The sequence below is a fragment of the Marmota monax genome, unplaced genomic scaffold (assembly GCF_021218885.2).
Source record: "Marmota monax isolate L192 unplaced genomic scaffold, Marmota_monax_Labrador192_F-V1.1 WCK01_AAM20220418_F8-fsc00042, whole genome shotgun sequence".
In the NCBI taxonomy this organism is placed as follows: domain Eukaryota; kingdom Metazoa; phylum Chordata; class Mammalia; order Rodentia; family Sciuridae; genus Marmota; species Marmota monax.
The window spans coordinates 5,410,894-5,428,719 of record NW_026693008.1 but is presented as its reverse complement, the minus strand read 5'-3'; the positions used below and the strand labels follow the sequence as shown (position 1 = coordinate 5,428,719).

Here is a 17,826-nt window from a genome sequence, read left to right as displayed (position 1 = left end):
GGCAAAATAGTTCATGAAGAGGAAATGAAAACAATGATGTAAATGAGCAGAGGGAGGTATTACACTTAAGGAAAAACTAATCAAAGGAGAAACCAAGTCAAGTCAAATAAATAAAAATGGCTGGGAATACAAATCATGTCTCAATAATAACCCTGAATGTTAATAGCCTAAACTCATAAATCAAAAGACACAGGCAAGCAGATTGGATTAAAAAAAAAAAAAAGACCTGACAATATGCTGCCTCCAAGAGATTCATCTCATAGGAAAAGACATCCACAGACTGAAGGTAAAAGGTTGGGAAAAATCATACACTCACATGGACTAAGGAAGCAAGAAGGGTTTTCCACCAAATATCAAACAAAGTACACTTCAAGCTAAAGTTAATCAAAAGGAATATAAAAGGACACTACATACTGCTCAAGGGAATCTTACACCAAAAAGACATAACAATTATAAATACTCCAAACAATGCAGCATCAGTGTTCATCAAACAAACTCTTCTCAAGTTCAAGAATCAAATAGACTACAACACAATAATTCTAGTTGACTTTAACACATGTCTTTCACCATTGGATAGATCTTCCAAACAAAAGCTGAACAAAGAAACTATAGAACTCCATAATACATATAATCAATAACTGATATATACATATAGAATATTTCATCCTTCAATGAGCAAATACACATTCTTCTCAGAAGTACATGGATCATTCTCTAAAATAGACCTTATTCTACAAAGCAACTCTTAGCAAATACAAAAAAGTAGAGATACTACCCTGCATAATGGAATGAAACTAGAAAACAATGATAAAATAAATGAAATTACTCCAACACCTGGAGACTAAATAATATGCTACTGAATGAACAATGGGTTGCAAAAGACATTAAGGAGGAGATTAAAAAGTTCTCAGAGGTAAATGAGAACACTGATACAACATATCGAAACCTCTGGGACACTATGAAGGCAATACTAAGAGGAAAGTTCATTGCATGGAGTTCATTCCTTAAAAGAAGAAAAAGTCAATAAATGACCTAACATTACATCTCAAAGCCCTAGAAAAAGAAGAACAAATCAACACCAAAAGCACTAGAAAGGGACTGGGGTTGTGGCTCAGTGGTAGAGCGCTCGCCTGGAATGCACAGGGCACTGGGTTTGATCCTCAGCACCACATAAATATAAAATAAAAAATATTGTGTTCACCTAAAACCAAAAAATAAATATTTTTTAAAAAGCAGTAGAAGACAGGAAATAATTAAAACCAGAGCTGAAATCAATGAAATTGAAACAAAAGAAACAATTAAAAAGTTGGTTCTTTGAAAAAATAAATAAAATTAACAAACCCTTAGCCATGCTAATGAAGAGAAGGACAGATAAAACTCAAATTACTAACATACATGATGAAAAAGGAAATACCACAACAGACACTATAGAAATACAGAAGATAATCAGAAATTATTTTGAAAAAATGTACTCCAATAAAATAGAAAATATCAAAGGCATCAAAAACTTTCTAAAGTCATATGATTTGCCCAAATTGAATCAGGATGATATATGCAATTTAAACAGATCAATTTCAAGCAATGAAATAGAAGACACCATAAGAAACCTACCAATCAAGAAAAGCCCAGGACCAGATAGATACACAGTTGAGTTCTACCTTTAATGAAGAACTAATACCAATACTCCTCAAATTATTTTGTGAAATAGAAAAAGAGGGAGCACTTCTAGACTCATGATGCTAATATTCCAAAACCAGGCAAAGACACATCAAAGAAAGAAAACTTCAGACCAATATTTCTACTGAACATAGATGCAAAAATTCTCAATTTATTTTCTGACAAATCAAATACAAAAACATATCAAAAAGATAATGCACCACAATCAAGTGGGGTTCATCCCAGGGATGCAAGGTTGATTCAACATAAGGAAATCAATAAATGTAATTCATCACATCAATAGACTTAAAGATAAGAATCATTATCATCTCAATAGATGCAGAAAAAGCACCTCTTCATGTTCAAAACACTAGAAAAAGTAGGGATAATAGGAACATATCTCAACATTGTAAAAGCTATATATGCTAAAACTAGACCAACATTATTCTAAATGGAGAAAAACTGAAAGCATTCCCTCTAAAAACTGGAACAAGACAGGGATGCCCTCTTTCACCACTTCTATTTAACATAGCTCTTGAAATACTCACCAGAGCAATTAGACAAAAGAAATTAAACGGATACAGATAGGAAAAGAATAACTCGAATTAGCATATTTGCTGATGATATGATTCTATATCTAAAAGACCCAAAAAATTCCACAAGAAAACTTCTATAACTAATAAATGAATTCAGCAAAGTAGCAGGATAGAAAATCAACACCCATAAATTATATTTCTAAATATCAGTAAAAAATCCTCTGAAAGGGATATGAGGAAAACTATCCCATTTACAGTAGCCTCAAAAAATAAAATACTTGGGAATCAACTTAACGAAAGAGGTAAAAGACCTCTACAACAAAACTACAGAATACTAAAGAAAGAAATTAAAGAAGACCTTAGAAGTTGGAAAGATCTACTTTGTTCTTGGATAGGCAGAATTAATATTATCAAAATAACCATACTACCAAAAGCACTATACAGATTTAATACAATTCCAATCAAAATCCTAATGACATTCATCATAGAAAAAGAAATCATGAAATTCACCTGGAAAAATAAGAGACCCAGTATAGCTAAAGCAATCCTTAGCAAGAGTGAAGCAAGTGGCATCACTATACCAGACCTTAAACTATACTACAGAGAAATAGTAATAAAAACAGCATGGTACTGGCACCAAAATAGACTGGTAGACCAATGGTACATAATAGCGGACATAGAGACAAACCCACATAACTACAGTTGTCTTGTATTAGACAAAGGCACCAAAAACATACACTGGAGAAAAGATAGCCTCTTTAACCAATGGTGCTGGGAAAACTAGAAATCCATATGCAACAAAATGAAATTCAACCCCTGTCTCTCACCATGAACAAAACTCAACTCAAAGTGATCAAGGACCTAGGAATTAAACCAGAAACCCTGTGTCTAATAGAAGAAAAAGTAGGCCCAAATTTCCAACATGTCGTATTAGGTAGGCCCCAACCTCCTTAGTAAGACTCCTATATCACAAGAATTAAAATCAAGAATCAATAAATGGGATGGATTTAAACTAAAAAGCTTCTCAACAAAGGAAATAATCAGTGAGGTGAACAGAGAGCCTACATTTTGGGAGCAAATTTTTACCACTTGCACATCAGATAGAGTACTAATCTCTAGGATATATAAAGAACTCAAAAAACTTTACACACATACACAAAAAAAACCAAATAACCCAATCAATAAATGGGCCAAGGAACTGAACAGACACCTCCCAGAAGATGTTATAAAATCAATCAACAGACATATGAAAAATGTTCAACATCTCTAGCAATTATAGAAATGCAAATCAAAACTACTCTAAGATTTCATCTCACTCCAGTCAGAATGGCAGCTATTAATACAAACAACAATAAGTGTGAGCGAGGATGTGGGGGAAAAGGCACACTCATACATTGCTGGTGGGACTTAAAATTGGTGCAGCCAATATGGAAAGCAATATGGAGAATCCTCAGAAAACTGGGAATGGAACCACCATTTAACCCAGCTATCCCACTCCTTGGTCTATACCAAAAGGACTTAAAAACAGCATAACTATAGGGACACAGCCACATCAATGTTTATAGCAGCACAATTCACAATAGCTAAATTGTGGAACCAACCTAGATGCCCTTCAGTTGATGAATGGTTAAAAAAAACTGTGGTATATATATACAATGGAATACTATTCAGCATTAAAAGAGAATAAAATCATGGCATTTGCAGGTAAATGTATGGAGCTGGAGAATATAATGCTAAGTGAAGTTAGCCAATCCCACAAAACCAAATGCCGAATGTTTTCTCTTATATAAGGATGTTGATTCATAATGGAGTTGGTGGGGAGGAGCATAGATGGATTAGATGAACTCTAGATAGAGCAAAGGGGAAGGAGTGGAAGGAATGTGACTCTACTTGGTGTACAATCAGAGATATGAAAATTTGTGCTCTCTAGGTGTAATATGAATTGTAATGCATTCTGATGTTTTACATAACAAATTAGAATAAAAAAAGAAAAAATGATGACAATAGAATGAATCTAATATGATTTCCCTATGTACACATATGAAATTACCTAAGTGAACCCCACTATTATGCCCACTTACTAGAATGGGGTTCTGATTAAAATAAGATACATCTTATGCTTGTATAATGCTATCAAAATGGATTCTACTATCATGTATAACTAAGAAGAATCGATAAAATAAATAATTTTAAAATGATTTTTTTAAAAAAGAAGGTGATCACAATTAAAAATAAATAAATAAATGAGTGGAAGAAGATTAGTAGAACAGAAGAAGGGGAACAGGGCAGGGAGGTCGGGGAAGGTGGTAGGAGCACCAGGACTGAAATGGAGTAAATTAAATTCCATGCAATGATGATTATGTCAAAATGAACACAACTAAACATGCAACTATAATGCACTAATAAAAGCATAAAAAGAAAGTGTTCAGTGGAGGAAAAAACACTCAAAAGAAATAAAAACTGGGGGGAAATTAGGACACTATTTAAAGAATATAATTGTTTGGGGGATGCTGGGGCAAATATAAGAAAATCACAGCCCCTTCATAATCCCCATGCCACAAAAAGACCAAGTTCACCAGAGGTATATTTTCTCTGTTTTGCTTCTCTCTTTCGGCCACACTCCTGTATAGTTACATATCCTTTGAGAATTTGAGAAGCAGTCAAGGGTGATTTCTATGTCCCAAATACAGGAGTAGTGGGGAGTACAGCAAAACAGCTCATTTTTAAAAGTCTAATTGAGAACTCTCCATTCTTAGTAATCTATTGCAAAAAATTCAGCTACTTACAACGGAAGAAAGTAACCTCCAATATCCCATTTATTTTAAATCTAGTTCACTAGTGTATAAACTACTCTCTCAGCTATGGTTCTGTGGTTGCAAGAAACAGAAACGGATTTGCTAATTTTAAAAGGACTGTTAAAGGGCAAATACATGGCAGACTAGAAAATAAGTTTGGAAACCATTAATAACCAATATAGACATAAAGGCCAGGAAACAGGGATCTCATAGGGGATATTATCAGATCAGAGTATCCATCTGGGACAAAGAAGAAACCTTTAGCTAAAGATCCAAATGCAAAGAAGGAACATCCACTTAACCAAGCTTGAAGTCATACACCAACCTTTAGGCTAAGATTAAACTTCTGATTACAGTTCCACTAAACTAACCATCTCTAAAAGAAATAAAAGTGCTATAAAGGGAAAACAAATATAGGATAGGCCTTTCCTCAAAATTTCCTTAAGAATCTAACTAGCAGCAGATCATGGATTTCTTAAGACTATAATTTCCTAAAATTACATTAATAGTTGACCTCACACAACCAAATAAGGTGTTTTCTTTGATGCCTACAAAATTTCAAACTGAGAACTCTTCATCTCTACAAGTCTTACTTCCCATATTACCTGAAAGTTCCTTTCCATTTGATTCCTAAAGATAAAGTAGAATTTGCTTGTTTGGCAATAAAAAACTCATTTTGGAAACATTATCCTGAAGCTTCTACAAAGAATAAAATTCTCAAAATATCTAATGAATAAATTCATAAGGATGCTTCTGGGTCTGCTACTGCTAATAATGATGATGATGATGATGATAGTAATATTAACAAGAGCAGCATCAGCTAACATCTACTAACCACTTATCATGTTATAAGCCCTTGACACATAATAACTCATTTAATTAACACAATCATGTAGCAGACAACATTATTATCTCCATTTCACAGATTAGGAAACTGATATACAAAGAGAGTGAATAATTTGTCCGTGGTCTATTATCCAACTCGAGACTAAACTCATGGCTGATTTAAGAGTACCAAGGCAACAAAGGATTTTCATTGAAGTAGGGAAAACAGATGTGTCAATGTGAAAACACTCTCCAAGAGGAATATGAGTACCGTAGCTATTCATAAAGACCACAAAGTTTTCAAGATGTCTACATCACCATTAACTCCAATATGTCATGAGCACTTATTTCTAGGAGTTACCAAGTACTGCTTTATTCCAAGAAGTGGTGCAATTTTCCAGAGATACATAATCTAAATGGTTAGAAATAAGTATCTACCTCTTAAGATAGTATTTTCTACACTTATAGCCAGTTACTAATTATAGCAAAATTCAAAACGAACCAGCTATCATGTACCAGATTTTGGCCATCCCAAAGAAAACTCTTCAAATGAGAGTTTGTGTGACTCACAGTTTGATTATTCAAAAGGAGGTTTCTCCAATATCTCTATAAAATTCTTCTTTGCTCTCAAACCGAAGAAGATTTGTCATAAAGTTAGGAAAAACTTAAAATATAAGGTAAATCAAAATGGCTTTTCATCTTTAACTAAAGTGGTCATGGTCATGATTGCTGTAATAAAAATGACAGAAAAAAAACCCTAAAATTGTCAAAAACATAATTGATGATGAAAACAAATGTAAAATTATGGCATATTTCACCCTGGCCACCAAAGACTCTTGATGAAACGGCAGCCCTATAATTCCCCACAATGAATTCTCTAAATTAAAACACTTCATGCAGAACAGAAATTAAACAATGAATCAAAGAACAATGCTGTACCGAGGTGTGCTTATAAATACACCTAGCAAAGAGGAAACAATTACATTTTCCATGTAAAAACCAACTCAATGGTAATGTTTCACAGAAGGCTGAATAGGTATTTTTCCCATTGCTCAAACTTGGAAGTTCATTTCCTGTAATTCACTTAAGATCCAGAGTGACTGGGTAGAATGCAATTAGCTATACCAACCTGGCTGGCTTTCTCTTTTCTACAATACTAGCTCCACCAGGCAACTGCACAACTGACTTTCATGATAAATTTCATCCAACCCAATTGAAATGCCACTCTGCATTTTATTTTAAATGCTTTATCTGGCCAGCTGGTTTTATTTAACTATTGACCAGAAATGGAACAAGTGCATTCTTTTTCCATCTAGCATTAATCTTAGTAAACTTAGCTCCATTGGAACGTCTTAACTGCTGAGAAGAAAGCTAAAGTCAGCAAGCATACCACTGCATTTGGCTACCCTCAGCACATCATTTCATTTCCTCCCGCTCTCTGCTAACTATTGCTCAGCACTTTTGCCTATGAGGGAGGACAAGCAGGTGGTTAAGGAAGTTGTCCTGTCAGCTATATCTTTAATCCAAGTGTTTAAATCTCTGAATAAAAGAAAAATCAATGTTGTAAAGGCAATGTTTGTCAAGGCCATATAATGAATACTCTTACCTTTACAGACCGCTCTGGATGGATATCCCTTCTTTGCTGAGTTTCAAAGCTACAAAAAGACAGAAACAAAAAACTGAGGAGTTCACAAGTAAAACACAAAATGTTTTCTTTCCATGTTTCTAAATAGAATTTCCATGTTTCATGGTATATGGTATCGAATAACCATCAAATAAACCATTGATAAAATCAGTAATCAAATAAACCATTGTGTCTCATATCCCCTCCCCAAGAGACCAATAAGAGACAGTCTGCTATGGCTTGGATATGGTATGAGAATCCTCTAAGGCTTCATGTATTGAAGTTTAATTCCCCACTCTGAGGTGTTAAGAGGGTGGAAACTTAAACTGTTTATGGTATTTAGAGGTGGGAGCTTTGGAAAGTCATTAGGGTAAGACAAGGTTATTAGGGCAGAAACTCCATGATTGAATCTGATAGTTTTATAAGAAGAGGAAGAGAGACCAGAGAGACATACATAGACACTTGCACTGCTTGTCTCTTGCCATATGATGCCGCACACAACTTCCAAACTCTGCCAGCAAAAAGGCCTATGGCCAGATGTGGCCCTTTGACCTTGTGCTTAAATATCAAAGGGAGATAAGTAGAGTAGAAGAAAGGGTCCGGGGGAGGGAGGAGAGGAAATACTAGGGAATGATATTGGCCAAATTATATCATGTGCATGCATGAATACGTAACAACAAATCCCACCATTATGTACGACTATAATGTACCAATATAAAATATGGGAGAAAAATAAACATTTTTATATAACTTGTCTGGTCTGTGATATTATGTTATTAGTAATAGAAAATAGGCTGATACACAGTTATTCATGGCTTGGATATGGTATGAGTATCTTCTAAGGCTTCATGTATTGAAGTTTAATTCCCACTCTGAGGTGTTAAGAGGGTACACACTTCTGTCCAGAACAGAGTCACACAAACCTAGACAAATCTACAGTCACATCTTTTAGGACATGAACACCTCAACAGGGGAATGGTTTACAAAGTGCAGACATGAAAATCAAACTAGACATTAGTATGGTACATGTAACCTGACCAAGCATTTATTTTCTTATTCATTTTGCATCTATCTGCCTCACATGTTCCATTTCCACTTCCTTGAAAAAGTTTTATTTGGGGGAGCCTATTCAGTTTATGTGAGGTGCCTGATCCTTCAGTCCAGACTTCGCCACTGGTCTCTGTGCTTGCAGGCACAACATACTTTCGCGAGGTAGGGTGCAGTCTTCTCTCAAAAGAAACTTGCAAAGCAGGAAGCTACTTCACATTTCCAATCAAATCTCTCCTTGTTAATTTCAGCTCCCTGACCAAAATATGCTATATGCACTGACCACTCACATATCAACATGAACTGTGAAATGATACTGTTAAGTAATAGTAATAACTTAAGCTTTGAAGAAGCAGATTCTATAGGGACTCAACATTACTCATATGGTAGTTCTATGAACAGAATTGGAACATTCCCTTTACCTCATTCTGGGCTAGATTCTAACATCTCCTAAAGGATCAGTAGTTGGGAATGACCAAATACTCCTTTCTTTTCCCAAGGTTCTTCCCCCTCAACACATACCTTCAATATCCTGAATGACTGCTTTAGCTCTTATGGGGCTATTTCCCTCCATATTCCTCTATCCTAACAAAGAACTCATTATCCCTGATGCATGACCACCAAAGAACAGGTAAGACTTATGGGCTATGATATAAATCTTAGAATACTAATGCAGAATTCCATGGAAAAGCATCAAAAAATTTTCCACCCTTATTACATGGGATATAATAATTTGTGAAAGAATAGATAAAATAGCAAGATATTATACTTTGTGAAATCAGAAATGGTTTTCGTCTGAAACATGGAGATTAGGCTGAATCCCTTTCCACTTCAAACACATAGATATGCTAAACAAAATTTAGTGATGAATAAATAAACAGAGAGGATGGAAGACAGGGTTTCTCTTTAAAAACATACCAAGGGCTGGGGCTGGGGCCCAGTGGCAGAGCACTTGCCTAGCATGTGTGAGGCACTGGGTTCCTTACTTAGCACTGTATACAAAAATAAATAAACAAATGTTGTCCATCTACAACTACAAATTTTTTTTTAAAAAAAAGCAAAGTAAGATCTCCATAAGATAAATACAAGTATGTCACACTTAAGATACATCAGAATGAAGCCAAGAAATACTAAAGATAGATAGAAGAGCCAGAAAGGAAAAAAAAAAAAGATTTCTTGCAAAAGAACATGGCATTCATAAAAGTAAGAGCTGGGCAGCAAGGGAATAGCATGTTCAAAGTGCTAAGGGAAAAAAAGTTCAACCAATATTCTACACCCATGCTAAACTTACCATTCCAAAAGGACACAGACATAAGGACATTATGTGGAGGAGGGAGTGTTACCATTCACATAGTTTACTTTGCTAAAAGAAATACTAAAAGGCATAATTGAATAAGGAACTGATCCCACACAGAAGGAGTGGGGAATAGAAGCAATTGAAAAACTGAGAAACTGGCAAACATGGTGGTAAATCTAGTGAATTTAATAATAAATAATGATTATTGCTGAATAATTATTAATCCCTGGTTATAAATAAGGGGGAAATCAATGATAATAACAACTAATATTTAGGGTTTGCAAATAAAGTGAAACTGTGTGGTTTACCACAATCATATGGAACAAAGAAAGGGGGAATAAATAGGAGGAAGAGAGATATGATTAAGTTGCTAAAGATACTTGTTACTCTGCTAATTCACTTATTAAACCAGCATTTCTTTCTCTGTGAAGCCAAAAACCCTAGCACACATGCTCACAGAGATTCATACAAGAATGTTCACAGAAGTCTTTCTGGAATGGCAAAAAGTGCTGAAAATAACCCAACATCTGTCAACAGTACAACAAACACATTTTTAAAGATTCATACAATGGAATATTATACAAATTTGAAAAATCAGTGAAACCATTACCTGCATCAATGGTGTAAGAGAAAAAAATTATAGAGGGCCATACATAATGTTATTCCATGTATACAACATTCAAAAAAAGCAAAAACAAATACCATATAGTTTAGAATTCAACATATGAATGGCAAGGAAAAAAAAGCAAAGAACTTCTTTACACAGAATTCAGGCTATCTTGAAAGGAGATGTAATAGGTGAGAAGCACTGGAGGCATTTTGGAATATGATGACGCTTTATTTTCTTGGCTTAGAAAAAGGTATTGGGATGATCAGTTTATCATTTTCTTTAAAGTATGTATGTACACTTTCAAAAATTATTTTGTACAAATATGTAACAACAAATCCCATCCTTATACAAATATGATGCACCAATAAAAATGTGGGAAAAAAGATTGAAGAAATAGAAAAAAATTATTTTGTATGTATTCTCTATTTTAATTTAAAAACACATAAGAGTTATCACCAAGAGTAGAACAAAAAAAGGATACAAATTTCCAAATCAATGGTGGAAATAAAATGAAATAAAGTGAATTCTCCAGAGAATACTATAATGGAAGGGAGAAAGAAGCAAAGGAAAACAAGGTGAGTATAAAGTGAAAAAAAAAAAAAAAGTATTTCAAATAAGTTTAAATACATCAGTAAACAGAACAGATTAAATATCTGTAAAAATTAAAAATTTGCCAGGTCAGGTTTTTAAAAAAATATCTTGCTATGTGATGTTTTAAAAAAATACATCTAAACACGAAGAAGGCTTTAAAGGAAAAGTATGAAAAACCATACACCACACAAATTGGAACCATGAGAGTGCTAATGGAAATAAACTTATATTAGGTAAAATTGAAGTTAGCTATTGCTACATAACTAATTGCTCAAAAAATTAGTAACTTAAATAAATAATTTATTATCTCTCATGGCTTCTATGGGTCAAGAATCTGAAAGACCATTTTTCTTCATGCTACAATGCCCATGGCCTTAGCTGGAAGACTTAACAGTTAGGGACTACAATCATCTGAAGGCTAATTCCTTCCCATATCTGCCAGCTATTGTTGAGGGTTAGCCAAGACCATAGCTAGAATACCCACACATGGCCTCCCCACATGTCTTGGGTCTCCTCAAAACATGGCACTAAATTCCAAAGACAAGAGTTCCAAGAAAGACAGGAAGATGCTGTATTGTTTAAGCCTCAGGCTTAAAAATCACATAACACTATTTACACTGCACTCACTGGTCAGCATAGCCACAAACCCCTCCCCTAGCTCAAACGAAGAAAAGAAAGACACACACATCTCCAAGTGGAAGCACAGCCAATCACATTGTAAGAAAAGCACATGGGACTAGGTAAATGTGTCGGTGTCATCATGTTTGGAAACCATAATTGGCCTCAACATTCTTTACAAGTATCTGTGGAACATAAGCAAAAACATGACTATTAGGCTATGAGGGTGGTCTCAAAAAATACAAAAACTTTTCTTATCAGACTGCACTACAGATGGAAAGCAATTACAAAATGAGATTTTAAAAATACTTTTAAAAATTAGTTTCCCTTTCTTAACTGGGGCTGGACAAGGACATTGACCAAATCCCACTGCATTAGGGTCCATATCTGGAGTCCTAGAAAATCACTAGTCTGGTTGAGGATAAACTGGATTTGAAGTGTCCTTGAGACATCTAAAAGACAACATCCAGGTAAACAATTAAATATGCTGGTCTGTAGTTTAGAGAGGGGACCAGGGAGTGACGAGCTCTCTAAAAGCAGGAAGTAATGACAGTTGTAAATATGGATGTAGGTGTCCAGGGAGATGGTATCCAGCAGAAAGAGAAAGGAACCTACAGCTGATTCTTGAGGAAGTTCAACATGTAATAGTTGCGATGAGGAGGGTGAATCCTACACAAGAGAAAGAATGGCTGCCAAAGAAGTTAAACAAAAATCTCAAGCATCACAGAAAGGTCAAGTGTATAGATACCAAAAATGTCCAATATGAAAGTCACTGAGGAATTCAGCAAGAACTAATGGAGACAGAATGCACTTTAGAAGTGGTTAAAAAAGAAGTGGAAGTCATTAAAGGAAGACTATGAATAAAGACAATCTTGACAAGTGACTGTGTAAAAGTAGGTAGCAAATGGAGGACAGGGGACTGAAAGAGGGTTTATTCATACAGTTTTTAACATAAACAACCTGAGCATGTGTCAGGGTGATAAGGTGGTCCATTTAAGACAAGGAAGCTGAATGTACAGGGGAGAAAAAGAGAGAAAGGTAACTAATCCTGAAGGTTCCCAAGAAGGTTGGAAAAGTCAGCTAGGGAGACTGGTCTTAAATAAAGCTTTGGTCTAACGCTAAGCATTTAATGCCTTCTAATAAACATTCATGCTGTCACCTTAAAGTATTACTTTCTCAGGTGTTTGTTTTCTCTCCTCAATTAGAATCTAAGCTCTTTAAAACCTGTGGGCTTTATTATTCAAACCAACCTACCTTATTTACACACTTCAAGCCCCTGATTCTATGCCACCACCCATAGTCATTCAATAAATACTTTTGTTCTTTTTTTATTGCATTCTTGATATACATGAAGCAATTATTATGGTTGTTAGGTTTTGGCAGTACTAGAACTTGAACTCAGGGGCTTGAGCATAAGAGCCTTCTACAACTGAGTTATAGCCACATCCCCCATTCAATACTTGTTGAATAAACAAGTCCATGTGGATTTTACAGTCTTTGTGTGCATCTCTGGTGCCTGAAAATGTGTGTGTAGGTGTGTATGCACGGTGAGCGCGCATATGTTTGCTCTAATTATTCGAAGTGGGAGCAAATCCCAAAAGTTTTTGTTCCTATGCCAAAGTACATGCTCCAGCCAAAAATCAGGAAAGCCACTCAAGCCTCCCTCTCTTTCCCATGTTTTTCTTGACTCCAAAATTCAAGAACCTAAACTACAAAAAAAAAAAAAAAAAAAAAATCACCTGTAGCTCCAATGTTAACACCACTTCTTACACTCCTCAGGCCCAACTCCCCCACATTTTGTTCTAGGACAGACAATCTCTATGCCCTTCATATGACCTTCTGCAAAACATAAATTAGATTTAAATGAATCCAAATAGGTTTGGGCTTCTGCTGCTCCTAAAAGAAATCAACATGGAAGCAGAGCAGAACAGGCCAATAACACAATGATTTATCCTGGTTTTCAGATCTTACAAATCCTAAACCCTTCAATCCATGGTCCAGCACCCAGCTCCCTTAAAAACTGATATGAATTTAAAGAAACATCTTTCCCAAATATAGAAACCTGCTTTGATTGTGATTCATCTTCTCCCATTTGAAAACTATTACTGGAAACCATCCAACCGCACCTTGCCTAAGGGAAGATTGCCTGGAACTGAGGGATTTGCCTCCATTGTTAAGTTCTGCAGACCTCACCTGACTTAAATGCCACGTTGAAGGATTGGTTATTGACCTTTAAGTCTTTAACAGTTATCTACATACCTAGGAAAGAGTCTGTGCATTCAGGTACAAGAATGAAGACACTGAATAAATTCAGCCCTGATTTTCATTTTTATGCGACATTCAGTGAGCTGTTACTGCACACAAATTATTGCAACATTCTTTCAAATGATAGCCAATTTCCAACTACGAGAAGATTCTTAAACCTCTTTCTAAAACCTTTTTCTAATATCGGTGAGAACCAGGCAGTTGGAAAACATAGCCCTGGTTAAACTACCTGATGATAAATGACTATTTTAAGCACATGGGATTATTTGAGAATCTGCATACTGACTTCACAAGATATAGCAGGAAAGACTCAAAAACCTGACACTTCTTGGATACATTCTTAGAAGTTTTATATCCATTTATACATATTTCTTATTGAATTCTTTGAAAATTTAGATACATTTAGAGTTCAGAGAGGGTAACCGGAATAATTTTTAATTTTCTGATAAGTCTAGAAAATGAGCCAATATTGTCAAAATAAGTATATATAAGGCTTTCCACTAGACCATAAGTTCAAGAATAATACGGACCATGTCTCACTTGTTCTATGCTTAACCTACATCCTCTAGGACTGTGACTAGCATGTAAGATACACTCAAAATTTGCTTTATAAATGTGGAGAAAAAAGAATTTAGTCTTCATTATTATTAAATGTGAACAATGATTAGGAATTCTAAAGCTAGTTTTGTGCTTTGTTCTTGTTTTTTTTTTTTTTTTTCATCTCTTATTTTGGACTGAGACTTCCATAAAATTAAAAGACCTATCTCCACAGAAGCCTGCCTTTCAGTAGCCTCACACATGCATGCACATGTACACACAAACACCCTACACCCTTGTCACACCTGTTCAATACTGTCATATTTGCCAGGTATTGGAAAAGTAAATTTACCAGGTAGCACAAGATCTAGAAAATCATTAGGTGACATCTGTGGAACAGAATACCAATCAGCCAATAATTAGCATCTGAAAATTCATAGAATTACAGACAAATCAAATTCCATGAAATCTCGGGGAGCATGACCTGAGTTGACAATGGGGGGGGGGGGTCAATGAATCATCTGACCCACCAGACAGGACTAGAAAGCACTAGACTAACCCCAGGGGAGACACTATGACAATGTGACATTTGCACAGGGATGCCCTAACATGGCCCCAGTATGTTTTCTCAGAATGGGATGACATTTTAAGTTAAACAGCTCTGTTCCCAATAGCACAGGCCCTCCCCAAGCTCTACTAGCCTGAATTTGAGAAAAGGAGGCTCATTTTAGGGAGAAACTAAGATTATGCAGATACAGTGTTAAAATAATCCATTTTTGAACACGGGGAAGATGGCGGCGAGGGGAGTGCATTACCCCCGTGTGCTGCTTCACTGTGTGGGAGTATGACAAGTCAGGACGGCTAAAGGATATCTTGTTAGGAATTTCCAGCAATAGTGGGGTGCGCCGGAACCTGGAGGAAGGATTTCCATCGCATGAGGATCGGCTACGGGGACTCAAACGCGAGAGGTTTGTCGCACGGAGGGTAACACTGCTTACTCAGCAAATCGCCCCGCGGCTAGAGTCTGCAAGGCGCGCTGGGATAGAGACGCAGGGTTACAGCGCTGCAGTTTCTGCCAGACGCGCAAGCACCGCACTCAGGGCTGAATTCTGGGTTCGAGACGGGGGAAGGAAGCGGTCCATCTCGGTTCTCCACACCGGTCAGACCACAGAGGAGGCCAGCAGCCACCATGTTGGTAAACTGACGTCACCACACCTGTTTTTGACTGACCGCAGCTCATTCAGCCATAGAACAGGTAATTTCAGGCTGCAATTCGCCTGCGGCTTGCAGACAGATTGCTAGGGTTCAGCGCCTGGGGGCTTCTTAAAATCTGATCTTATCGGAGTGAACACGGAGCGCGGGGCGGCCGAGTCCCGGCTCCCGGAACCGTCCCGGAACCGCCCTGGCTCCTGCGGAGGCTGCTTCTTGGACCCTGCTAATATCAGAGCAAACACGAAACACCAAGAAGCCGAATTCCAGCTCCCGGAACTGAGCCCGCGGGGACTGCTTCTTGGAGCTTACACTTATAGGAGCTTACACCGAGCACAGAGCGGCCGAGTTCCGGCTCCCGGAACCGTCCCGGAACCGCCCTGGCTCAGGGCTGCGGAGCCCGCGGAGGCTGCTTCTTGGACCCTGCTACTATCAGAGCATACACCAAACACTAAGCGGCCGAATTCCGGCTCCCGGAACTGAGCCCGCGGGGGCTGCTTCTTGGAGCCTACACTTATAGGAGCTTACACCGAGCACGGAGCGGCCGAGTTCCGGCTCCCGGAACTTCCCTGGACCGGGGCTAGGAGCCCGCGGAAACTGTGTCTCGGTCCGGGTCCTGCTGAGGGCTGGTCAGGTCTCACCCGTTGCTTGGGTTGCCTGGCAAGGGGAACGAAATGCTGCCATTCGCATAGGATACCAACATGGCAGAGATCTGATGTCAGCAGAAAGCGGTGGAGGAGAGATCTTCATCAATACCAGCGGTGACATAAGCAGTTGGTCTCCTGGTAAGGGGGGTGAGGCTCAGTCACCCGAGTCTCCTCAATTTGTCCTCGAGCCAGAGGGAAGGAGCCGGGCCGCCGCCAGCCCCCGGAACAGGCCCAGCGGCTCGCCAGCGTGGTGACCGCGTGACCCCAATTGGAGAGGGGGCGGAGCGGAGCCGCAACCCACACCCGCCAGGTGGGCAGACCCACGACCCAGTAGTGCATGGGCGTGGTAGGAGGGGCAGGGCAGAGCCGCCCTTCGCGCTTGCAAGGTAAACAGACCTGTGACAGCCTGGCGGGTCAGGCCCAGTGGCCTGCCAGTGTGGTACACACGTCACCCCAACTCGAGTAGGGGCAGAGCAGATCCTTATCCCACGCCCAGATCAGGCCCTGCCGGTGTGGTGGTCACGTGACCCCAATTGGAGTGGGGGTGGAGCGGAACCGCCACCCGTGCCCGCAGGGTGAGCAGACCAGTGATCAACCTGCAGATCAGGCCCAGGGGTCCGCAGGCGTGGTAGGAGGGGCAGGGCAGATCCGCCGCCCGCGCCTTCAAGGTAGGCAGACCTACAACAGACCGGCGGATCAGGCCCAGGAGCCTGCCGGCGGGGTACAAACACCACCCTAATTGGAGTAGTGACAGAGCAGAGTCGCCTCCCTTGCCAGGAACAGACCCAGCATCCTGCAGGCGGGGTAGTCACGACACCCCAATTGGAGTAGGGGCAAAGCAGAGCCTCCACTCGTGCCCGAAAGGTGGGCAGATCTGCGACCGACCAGCAGGACAGGCCCAGTGGCCTGCTGGTACGACAGACACGTCACCCCAATTGGAGTAGGGGCAGAACAGAGCCTCCACCAGCTCCCAGAACAGGCCCAGTGACCTGCCGGCGTGGTAGCCACGACACCCCAATTGGAATAAGGAGAGAGCAGAGCCGCCGCCCGCACCTGCAGGAAAGATACGCAAGCAGTATGAAAAGACAAGGAAAGAAAGGACCACAAGCAATGCAGATCAACACAACTTTAGAAGAGGTAACAGCTGCAGCAGATGGAATGTCAGATAAAGAATTCAGGATATACATGCTTCAGATGATCTGGAGTATCAAGGAAGACATTAAACAGCAAAATCAGACAATGAAAGATCACTTCGACAACGAATTACGCAAACAAATCCAGGAAGCAAAGGATCAACTATACAGGGAGATAGAGGTTATAAAAAACAAGCAATCAGAAATCCTAGAAATGCAGGAAGCAATAAACCAACTTAAAAACTCAATGGAGAATACTACCAACAGAGTAGAACACTTAGAAGATAGAACATCAGACAATGAAGACAAAGTATTTCAACTGGAAAAGAACATAGACAGCTCAGCAAGACTGTTAAGAAACCATGAGCAGAACATCCAAGAAATATGGGATAACATCAAGAGACCAAACTTAAGAGTCATTGGGATACAGGAAGGT

The 17,826-nt window shown here is 38.5% G+C and overlaps 1 protein-coding gene across 5 annotated transcripts in view; it reads right to left on the bottom strand.

Moving 5' to 3' along the window:
- Positions 1 to 17,826, bottom strand: part of Fhit (fragile histidine triad diadenosine triphosphatase) — a 1,445,121-nt gene that overhangs the window by 1,390,908 nt on the left and 36,387 nt on the right. For all 5 annotated transcript variants that reach the window (XM_046453018.1, XM_058582092.1, XM_046453014.2 and 2 more), the window contains exon 2: positions 7,419 to 7,467. The gene's annotated coding sequence lies outside the window, so the exon portion shown is untranslated. The remainder of the gene's footprint in view (positions 1 to 7,418; positions 7,468 to 17,826) is intronic.